This window comes from Lissotriton vulgaris, chromosome 1_2 (assembly GCF_964263255.1).
Source record: "Lissotriton vulgaris chromosome 1_2, aLisVul1.2, whole genome shotgun sequence".
NCBI classification, from domain to species: domain Eukaryota; kingdom Metazoa; phylum Chordata; class Amphibia; order Caudata; family Salamandridae; genus Lissotriton; species Lissotriton vulgaris.
Window position 1 is genome coordinate 31,778,477 of NC_141686.1, and position 10,853 is coordinate 31,789,329.

The window sequence follows — 10,853 nt, forward strand, 5'->3', positions numbered from 1 at the left end:
ACCTGCCTAGCCTTGTCAACTGACTGTAAACTGTCCCTGCCACCTCCAGCCTGCCTGTCCACATTCCATGCCCCTATCCCCTTCCTCCTGTCCTCCATGGTCCATTTTACTGCCACACCCTTCTGCCCTCCCTGGTCTGTTGTGCTGCAACTGCTCCTCCTGCCTGCCCGCGTAGTCTGTTGTGAGGCCTCTTCCCCTGAACTCTCTTGTCTGTGCCCAGGTCCTGACCCTCCCTTTTATCTTCTATGGTCCTTTGTGCATGCCCCTGCACCCCCCTTCTTGCCCATAATAGCCATTGTGCTTCCACTAACTCTCCTGCTTGCCATGCATAGTCTTCTGTGCTGCCATGGCCTTTCGCACCTTTCCTGTGTGGTCAGCTAGCTAACCCTGACCACGTCCCACCTTCCTTCCATGGTCTCTGTGTATGCCATTATAGTCTCACTGTTGCTCTCCATGGTGTGTCTTGCTTGTAGTGCACATCCGGCCTGACCTACATGGTCATCTTGCTGCTCCTGCCTGCCCCCTTTCCCCCAGCCCTCTGTTTCTATTCCCTCCCTCCTGGCTTGTCTGTTCCATTGTAATGCCCCAGATCCGTCCCTCCTGCCCTTTATGGTCCGTTATGCTGCTGGTTTCTCTCCTGTCTGTCCATTATGGTCAGCTAGCTACCATTGCCTCTTCTGTCCCCTCTGTTATCTGTTGTCCATGTGTATGGTCCTGTCCCCTCCCTATTGCTTTCTATGGATTGTTGTGCTGCACTCACGTCCTGCATGCCCTGTGTGGTGTATTGTGCTGCTGCAAACCCTGATGCCTGCCCTGTAGGGTCAGTTTGGCGCACCTCTCCATGTCCCTCCTGTCCTCTGTTATCCATGTCCCTATACCAATTCCCCCTGCCTTCCATGATCCAATGTACCATACTTGTTAACATTTTGAACTTGGTAAGAGGGAGATTTTGAAAAAAAACTGGGGTACTGATTTTCCCCTTTGACTTGCATTGAAAAAGAGGACATTGTAGACAGAAGACAGATCAAATAAAGCCCATTTGGGCTTAAAAACATTGGATGTTTCCTGGCTGAATCGGGTCTGTTGGCATGTGTGTTGTACTACCACTGCCTCTTCCTTCTGCCCACAATGGTCTATTATATTGCCACAGCCTCTCATGCCAGTCCTGTATTGTTGGTTTGTTGCCCCTACTCCCCTTTCCACTGCCCTCCATAGTCTGTTGTGCTGCCACTGCCCTCCCTGCCTGCCCAGTGTGGTCAAATTGTTGCCTCCGCACCCTCCTACATATCTTCAATTTTCAGAGTCCTTGCCCCTGGCCTCTGCCTCTCAACAGTATCCTAAAGAACAACTAGATTTCTAACATTCTATATTTATTACAAAAGTGTGGAACGCCTGACGTCATCTTGATGTAGACAAAACTGTAATACCTAGTGCATTTCCTTTAGAAATTACATATATGAGAGGGTCTTATTTGCATCAAAAATATGGTTAGTGCTTTAAATAACTAAAATGAGGACATATTTTCTGAGTTTTCAAATAGTGACAAAGCACTTTTAGATTATTTGTTATCTTTGTTTCTTTATCCAGTTGACCACTTGATTAAATGTAGCACTTAGGGGAGAGGACGTGGTGTTACTTCCAGGGTTGCAGACTTTGCAACTGAGGAACCAGGTTGGAGTTTCTGCTTCAGCTCGACATTCTGTGATTCTGATCAAATCACTTAATCTCCCCATGTCTACAACCAAAATGAATTTGTTCTTGTGTGATGTAACCAATGCTCAAGTAAAGCACTCCAATACCTGACAAGTCTGCATTATATAAAACTGCAAAAACACAAAAAATAAAAAGTGTTTTGCACACTTCTGTCATTGGGCTACATGTGGGCTACATCTGGGAGATGTTTGTGCTACATTTGGGCTCTTTTGTCTCTGGTGGCCATCTTGGGAGATTTATTTGTTATGAAGTTTCCTAATTTACTGCAGTCTCCTCGGTAGGAAATGCTTTCAGTTTTTTACTTTGATTCCATCAAGAAGGCATTCAGATGTGTCACACATTTGCCATACATTCCGAATGTTAGCACTCTTGTTGCTCATTAGATCGCTGTGGTAAAGCTACTGCTCACCAGGGAAGTCTGCTGCTGGTATTCAAAGTGCATGTTTCTGTCTGCATGTCAGAATTTTTTTAATGAAATAGAAGAGGATTTGAGAAGTCACTCAAAATGATCCCTAATTGTTCTTTCTGAAGCACTAATCATACTTTCTATGGCGAAATGAACCCCCTCATTTTGTTCCTTTTTAAATTAAATGTTTTCAGACTTACCACTTCATTCCAATCAAGATGTCTTCTGGTGTGCCATACTTTTGTCATAAGTAAGAATGTTAGCGCTCTAGTTGTTCTTTAGAACACTCTGGGACATTCTGCCATTGGGCTATACTTGGGCTACATCTGGGTGATACTTGTGCTACATTTGGACTCTTTTGTCTCTGGTGGCCATCTTGGGAAACTTATTTGTTATGAAGTTTCCTAATTTCCTCATATACTGCAGTCTCCTCAGTAGGAAATACTTTCAGTTTTTTACTTTGATTCCATCAAGAAGGCATTCAGATGTGTCCCACATTTGCTATAAATTCAAAATGTTAACACTCTAGTTGCTTATTAGATCACGGTAGTAAAGCTACTCCTCGACAGAGAAGTCTGCTGCTGGTATTGAAAGTGCATGTTTCAGTCTGCATGTCAGAATTTCTTTATGAAATAGAAGAGGATTTGAGAAGTCACTCAAAATCTGCCCTACTTTTTCTTTCTGCAGCACTAATCATACCTTCTATCCCAAAATGAACCCCCTCATTTTGTTCCTTTTTAATTTAAATGTTTTAAGAGTTACCACTTTATTCCAATCAAGATGGCTTCAGGTGTACAATACTTTTGTCATAAGTAGTACTGTTAGCACTCTAGTTGTTCTTTAGAACACTCTGGGAAGCTGCAGTAGTACACAAAGGAATCAACTGACAGTCTCTGCCCTTGTTGGATGTACATGTTGTCCTGAGAATGTCAGACTTCATTCTCACATGACTGAGAAAGATAATGTGGATTTACAGAAAATATGCTCTCAGTTTAGCTTATAGATCATCTTCCAAACCTCTGTGGGAAAAGCATGAGAAAATAATTTTCTCTCAAACTTGATTCATGATATCCCAGCAGAAGGCTTTTTCACATGGTAAAATCACCTTAGAACACACCACAATTCCTAAAATGAGTATGGTACCATCAACAAATGATTTATAATGTAACTAAAGTCCTAAAACCTTCTGTTAACTGCAATGCTTTTTAATGAGGTGCTATGATGTATATTGGTCCCAAGATGGCTGCCAACACTTCTTGGATGAAGTGCTGACAGCCAAACAGATCTCACAATGAGATGTCTGGTTAGGCTCCACCCAGATATATATATTTCTTTTTCCATTAATATTTAACAAACTACTGAAGGGATTTACACCATTTAATTAGAAGAGTTCTTTCTGAAACAAGGGCAACCTTTTTGCCAAATTTGGTGTAATTCCATTAAGCATTTCGGGCTGTAGCCTTGGCTAATGTTTCCTATGGGAAATTGATTTTTTGACTCTTATTTTTTTTAATTTCTCAGCAAGTACTGAATGAATTTACACCATTTAAATAAAATAAGTCGCTTTCTGAACCAAGCGCTACCTTTTTACCAAATTTGGTGTAATTCCGTTTAGCAGTTCGGGCTGTAGTCGTGTCTAAAGTTTCCTATGGAAAATAACATGGAGAATGGACCCCCTTTTTTCTCAGGCCCCACTTGCCGAATCACCCAAAGACTTTCAGGATAGGAGCAGACTTGAGCGCCCCACGAGTTTTGAAAATTCCGCAAAGATTCATCATTCGGCGCCAAAGTTATTGGGAATAGAATGATGCGATTTTCCTATGGTAACTAGGTCCTAACTATAACTACCTACTGGCAACTGCCAGTAGGTAATATATATATATATATATATATATATATATATATATATATATATATATATATATATATATATATATATATATATATATATATATATATATATATATATATATATATATATATATATATGTGTGTGACCAAGAGCCTGTGCGCTCGAAACGCGTTTCTTTGTGCCCATTAAAAATATCTGAAACCTACCCGGCTGGAGTGGCTTGTGATTCCTTCACATTGCAGTGTTGTGCAGGAGATCGGAGTGAATATATATATATATATATATATATATATATATATATATATATATATATATATATATATTACCTACTGGCAGTCGCCAGTAGGTAGTTATAGTTAGGATTTTTTTCAATGTTAAATCTCAAAATTCTATTTGGAATAACTTTGGCACCAGTTGACGAATCTGCCTGAAAATTTCCTCAAAATGGCCTCGTCGAGTTCCGGTCTTTCCCTGAAAGTTGGGGGGGGATTTGTCAAGCAGGGGCCGAGATAAAAGGGGGTCCCAAAACACGTTTTCCCCATGTTAATTTCCATAGGGCGGTCGATTTCACTTTTAGCTCGAACGGCTGAATGGATTTACACCAAACTTGGCAAAATTGTAGGGACTAGTAGCCCGATGTGCCTTTGCTATGTCTCAAGATATGTGCTCCAGTGGATTTTGAGTAATTTAGGTTCAAAAAAATATATATATCTATAGGCGTGCCCCGGTACGCGCACCGGGGAGCGCACCGGGCGCGCCACGCGACTTGCGCGCAGAAAGCTGATTGGCTCTTGGGTGTCTGTAAACATTCTAAACAGTCCGGAGCGGCCGCCATCTTGTGTCTCGGTAAAATCGAGACACAAGAGGTGGCAAAAACAAAGGGGGGAATTGACCATAAGGGGGCAGGGTAGACCCCCTCCTGATCCCCTAGGTTTAATGTGGGGGCTAAAATAGGGTCCTGCGGGGCATTTAAAAAACATTTTTTTTTTCGATTTGCGCGGGGGGGAGCGCCCGGTACGCGCACCGGGAAGCGCACCACGGAGCGAAGCACGGGGAAAATCCAGGACCATATTTATGAAGGCCTTGCGCTGCCAGTTTTGCGCCGCCTGTGCGTCACTTTTTGTGACGCACCAGCGGTGTAAAAAAATGCGCCTTGTTACGCTATATTTAAAAAGTGACACATCTACCTAGATGCATCACTTTTTAAATATAGCGCAACGAGGCGCATTTTTTTACACCGCTGGTGCGATGCGTCACTTTTCTGTGCGCACTCCTTACGACATTCCAGATGTGTCATATTTAATGTATGACGAATCATGTTGCAAGGAGTTACAGATACGTCAGTATTTCTGACATATCTGTAAACAGAAAAGTGACGCATTGCTGGAGTGCGTCACAAAAGTGACGCAACTCCAGTAATGCGTCCTTTCACAAGGGGAAAGCACCATCGCACCAGCGGTGTAAAAAAATGCGCCTTGTTGCGCTATATTTAAAAAGTGACGCATCTAGGTAGATGGGCCACTTTTTAAAACCCTGCGCCACATTATATCTGCGTCAGGTATAATGTATGCAGAGGGGGCGTTCCCCCGCAAAAAGCTTGGTAATAGCGACGCAGTGAAATCTATGAGATTTCACTGCGTCACTTTTAGGATGCTGTTGCGTCACAATCTTGCGCCTGCCTCACAGCAGGTGTAAGATTGACGCAAGACCTTTCACATGGTGCTTTCCCCATGTGAAAGGACGCATTACTGGAGTTGCGTCACTTTTGTGACACTCTCCAGCAATGCGTTACTTTTGTGTTTACAGATACGTCAGAAATACTGACGTATCTGTAACTCCTTGCGACATGATTCGTCATACATTAAATATGACACATCTGGAATGTCGTAAGGAGTGCGCACAGAAAAGTGACGCATCGCACAAGCGGTGTAAAAAAATGCGCCTCGGTGCGCTATATTTAAAAAGTGACGCATCTAGGTAGATGGGTCACTTTTTAAAACCCTGCGCCACATTATATCTGCGTCAGGTATAATGTATGCAGAGGGGGCGTTCTCCCGCAAAAAGCTTGGTAATAGCGACGCAGTGAAATCTATGAGATTTCACTGCGTCACTTTTAGGATGCTGTTGCGTCAAAATCTTGCGCCTGCCTCACAGCAGGTGTAAGACTGACGCAAGACCTTTCACATGGTGCTTTCCCCATGTGAAAGGACGCATTACTGGAGTTGCGTCACTTTTGTGACGCACTTCAGCAATGCGTCATTTTTGTGTTTACAGATACGTCAGAAATACTGACGTATCTGTAACTCCTTGCGACATGATTCGTCATACATTAAATATGACACATCTGGAATGTCGTAAGGAGTGCGCACAGAAAAGTGACGCATCGCACCAGCGGTGTAAAAAAATGCGCCTCGTTGCGCTATATTTAAAAAGTGACGCATCTAGGTAGATGGGTCACTTTTTAAAACCCTGCGCCACATTATATCTGCATCAGGTATAATGTATGCAGAGGGGGTGTTCCCCCGCAAAAAGCTTTCTAATATTGACGCAGTGAAATCTATGAGATTTCACTGCGTCACTTTTAGGATGCTGTTGCGTCAAAATCTTGCGCCTGCCTCACAGCAGGTGTAAGACTGACGCAGGTCCTTTCACATGGTGCTTTTCCCATGTGAAAGGACGCATTACTGGAGTTGCGTCACTTTTGTGACGCACTCCAGTAATGTGTCAATTTTGTGTTTACAGATACGTCAGAAATACTGACGTATCTGTAACTCCTTGCGAATTGATTAGTCTTAAATTAAATATGACATATCTGGAATGTCATAAGGAGTGCGCCTAGAAAAGTGATGCATCGCTGTTTTCACGTAGCGATGCGTCACTTTTCACAAATGAGGCCTCCAGTTTATTCACTGTGTCACCTCTACGACCCTTTCTTGCGTCAATACGTCCCTTTTGCATACATTACACCTGACGTAGGAATAATGTGGCACAGGGGTTTACAAAGTGATGTATTTACCTAGAAACGCCACTTTGTAAATATGAATAAATAAGGTGCATTTTTTATTGGAATGTTGTGTCACAAAAAGTGATGCTTTGGTGGCGTTAAAGTGACGCATGGCTTCATAAATGAGGCCTTCTACCTTCAACTCCAGCAATGCATCTTTTCTTATCCTTCAACACTCCTGTTCTTTTTCAACATTTTCATTGAATATCAACATTCCCCATATTCACTCTTCTTCTCATAACTTTCTTTCCTAACACTCACCTTCTTTCAGTCCTCCTACTTCACTTCTTTTTTCCTCTCATACCTTTCTGTTCTTTCTTACTCATTCTCCTTTCAATTATCAATGCACTCTATTTCACTTACTCTTTTTCATTTTTTTAAGAATATAGCTCTTTGATGAGAATTGGAGGTAGTTCTGAAAAGAACTTTTGGTTTTCTTCTTTTTTCAAAACAGGAACAAAAACAGGGAATGGAAACTGCTCAACAGGAGCAAAAAAAACAAAAAAAATTAGGGGTGGGAAGGGCAGTGATGGTTCTCCAATGCTCGAACCATGAGCTGGACACTTTGCTCCCCATAGGTGAGGAGTTGATTGCAGTATCTGCATCTGACGATACCATGGTTAAATGCAGGTTGAATGTTTGGCACCTGCTCCTGTGATTGCCCCCTCCCAGAAGAAGTTGCTCCTCCGGTGGATGTAGAGGCCCCATCACTGGGAACCTCTTGTGCCAGAGCCCTGACACTCTCCCGGGCAAAATTCTGGGGGTGCTTCCTCTGGACATGGCGGATCATTGTGAAGTTCCCAAAAGAGTACTTTTTCAAAGGGTTACCTCGTGACAGCTCTTCTTTGCAGATCCTGCACTGCACTTTTGGAGCATTTACCTTTTTTTGTCCAGGTGGGATTTCAAAAAATTTCCAAATGAAATGTTCCTTAACTTTTCGTTGAGGAGGCTCTTCATTAATGAATTCTGGGTCATCCTCACTGCTGGATTGTCTGGCAGCCATTGTAAAACCAAGAAATATCCTGGAGCAAAAAGGTAGGTCTTTCAGTCACAAAAGTGAAAGAAGAAGTGAAGGAAATGGGTGGGGATTTCATTCTTTGTAAAAAAAACTGTTAGCAACCAATGAAAAGTGTTATTTTAAGGTCACATGACTCGACGCGCTTACGCTGCGCGCTCCGGAGCGCTTCCGGGTGCGTTTACGCGGTGCGAACGTAGGCGCTTCCAGGGCGCATACGTGGCGCGAACGTTGGCGCTTCCGGGTGCGTTTACGCGGCGCGAACGTAGGCGCTTCCGAGGGCGCTTACGTTGCGCGCCGAAGTGACGTCATCAAACTTTTACGGAAATGCATAATCATTTTTCTTATAAAAAAACCTGATTGTATTTGTATGGTACGAAATGTTTTGCATTATTATTAACTTTTCATTCATATTTTTTTTCACGAACGAAAGTAGCGCTCTGGGTGCGCTTTCCGGTGAGCTTACCGGTTAGCTTACCGGAAAGCTTACCGGAGAGCATACCGGAGAGCTTACCGGAGAGCGCACCCAGAGCGCAAAAGAAAAAAATTATATTAAAAAAAAAGGATACTTACACAAAACAGCAAATTGTAAAAAAAATAAAAAGGTTAGAAACTTGATATAGAAAGGAATTAGCATTTAAAAAAACTTTGAAATTCACTGAAAAAAACATAGGTTTCACACCAGTTATAGTTAGGAATTAGCATTTAAAAAACCTATCAAATTCACTGAAAAATACATAGGTTTCACACCAGTTATAGTTACCTGGAAATTTTAATGACATAAAACCATTGAAATTCCCACGTTATAGTTAGTTGGACTCACTATAACTTGCACGTGTAATGCACTGCTGATGACATCACATATTACATCACTCATGACATGGTCAGTGACATCACTCATGACATCACTGATGACACCTCCTTGTGACAGAGAGACTGACCTACGTTCACTGTAAAGTAACCCTTGAAACACATTTTGAAAAATAAAAAATAACATTTAAAAAAAAAGTGGACATACCTATACCAGATACAGCAACCAATTCAGTAATTCCACCATTTATATACATATCCACTCACTCACCAACACTTCTATATAGTCACTTATACATATACTCACTCATCATACGTAGTGAGACACCTATACATCCGTTAACACACCGACAGTCTTCCAAAAGTTGCTCACACACATACTCACACATGCAAATAAACTATTGAACATCCATTTATTTGCATATACAGCTATACACACACTACCACCTTACTTCTAAGGAAACTTACACATACATACTCTCTTAAACAAACACTTATAGAAATACATACTTATTTAAACAAGAACTCTTTCAATCTCTCACTCTCACATAAACTCAATTATATACACCAATACTCACATATACTAGATTAAAACAAATGTAGTTACTGATAAAGACACTAGTGAGACAGTCATTCACTTACTAACACATACATATACACACTCATTCACCCTTACAATCCTACACATATGCTGTCTTCAAAACACATACAAACAGTGAGTCAGTCATTGATGCATCTATGTGCTAAGTAACACCCCCACCAAATCAAACAGACAATTATAAAGATACTAAAAAAAAACATCTAATAACCCATATACACACACATGTAGCTACTCACCAACACATGCAGCCACTTATACACAAAGTGAAACACTGATACATATATTTAAATATTTAAATATTACTCGCTAATATATGTATTCACTAAGATACACTTAATAAGCTAGTTAACCAATCATTTTTTTTAAAAAAAAACATCCATTTAGACACTTATTTAAACATTTATTCTTCCATTGACCTTTACATATACATATATAAAAAATATTTATTTATTTTTCAGAAAGGCACACATTCACTGGATGGTGTCATCAGTGATGTCATGAGTGATGTCACTGACCATGTCATGAGTGATGTAATATGTGATGTCAACAGCAGTGCATTACACGCGCAAGTTATAGTGAGTCCAACTAACTATAACGTGGGAATTTCAATGGTTTTATGTCATTAAAATTTCCAGGTAACTATAACTGGTGTGAAACCTATGGTTTTTTCAGTGAATATATATATATATATATATATATATATATATATATATATATATATATATATATTCGCACTCGTACCCTCTCAGCGACGTGCCCTCAATCCAGAGCCATCCACCAGGAAGAGAACGGAAGACCCAGAGTGCAGGTGAGTTTTTTTATTTCTCAGTACACCACGACAGCATATATATATATATATATTACCTACTGGTAAGACCTAAATATAATGAAATATGTTAGCTGTTAATGTAATAAAAACTGTTGCATTAAATATAATTAACATAATACTTCAACAAAACAAACAAATAGACCGCTACGTTAAGGTCATTAGCCCCTTCACTGTATTTGTTGGCCAATGGCCATCGCGAGCACTACATCCGTAGTGCTGCACCCACTCCACTAAACTGCCGCACCGCAGTTAGGGTAGTTCTTGCCATGTCACAAATCTAATCGCCAATTAGGTGAAAATAATAGGGAGCCCATATTGGGTGCAAAAATAAAATGTAGACCTTTTTAAGGTTACACTACACATGTTCAGTGGCCCATTTAAAACCAAAATAGCCTAGTTGGCGCAATCAATTAAAAGCATAGGTAGAGTGCATTTGGTGAGCCATCCAACAAGGTGCATTATGGGAAATGAAGCCATCCATTGGTCAATTTTTGATGTCATTATGGATATGGATTTGAAAAGCTTAAAAAACTCGTAATAATAATAGATGGTCTTCAATTTAATCTACATTGTATTAAAAAATGTAATATGTTTATATGTTACTAATACATGTAACCCTATTA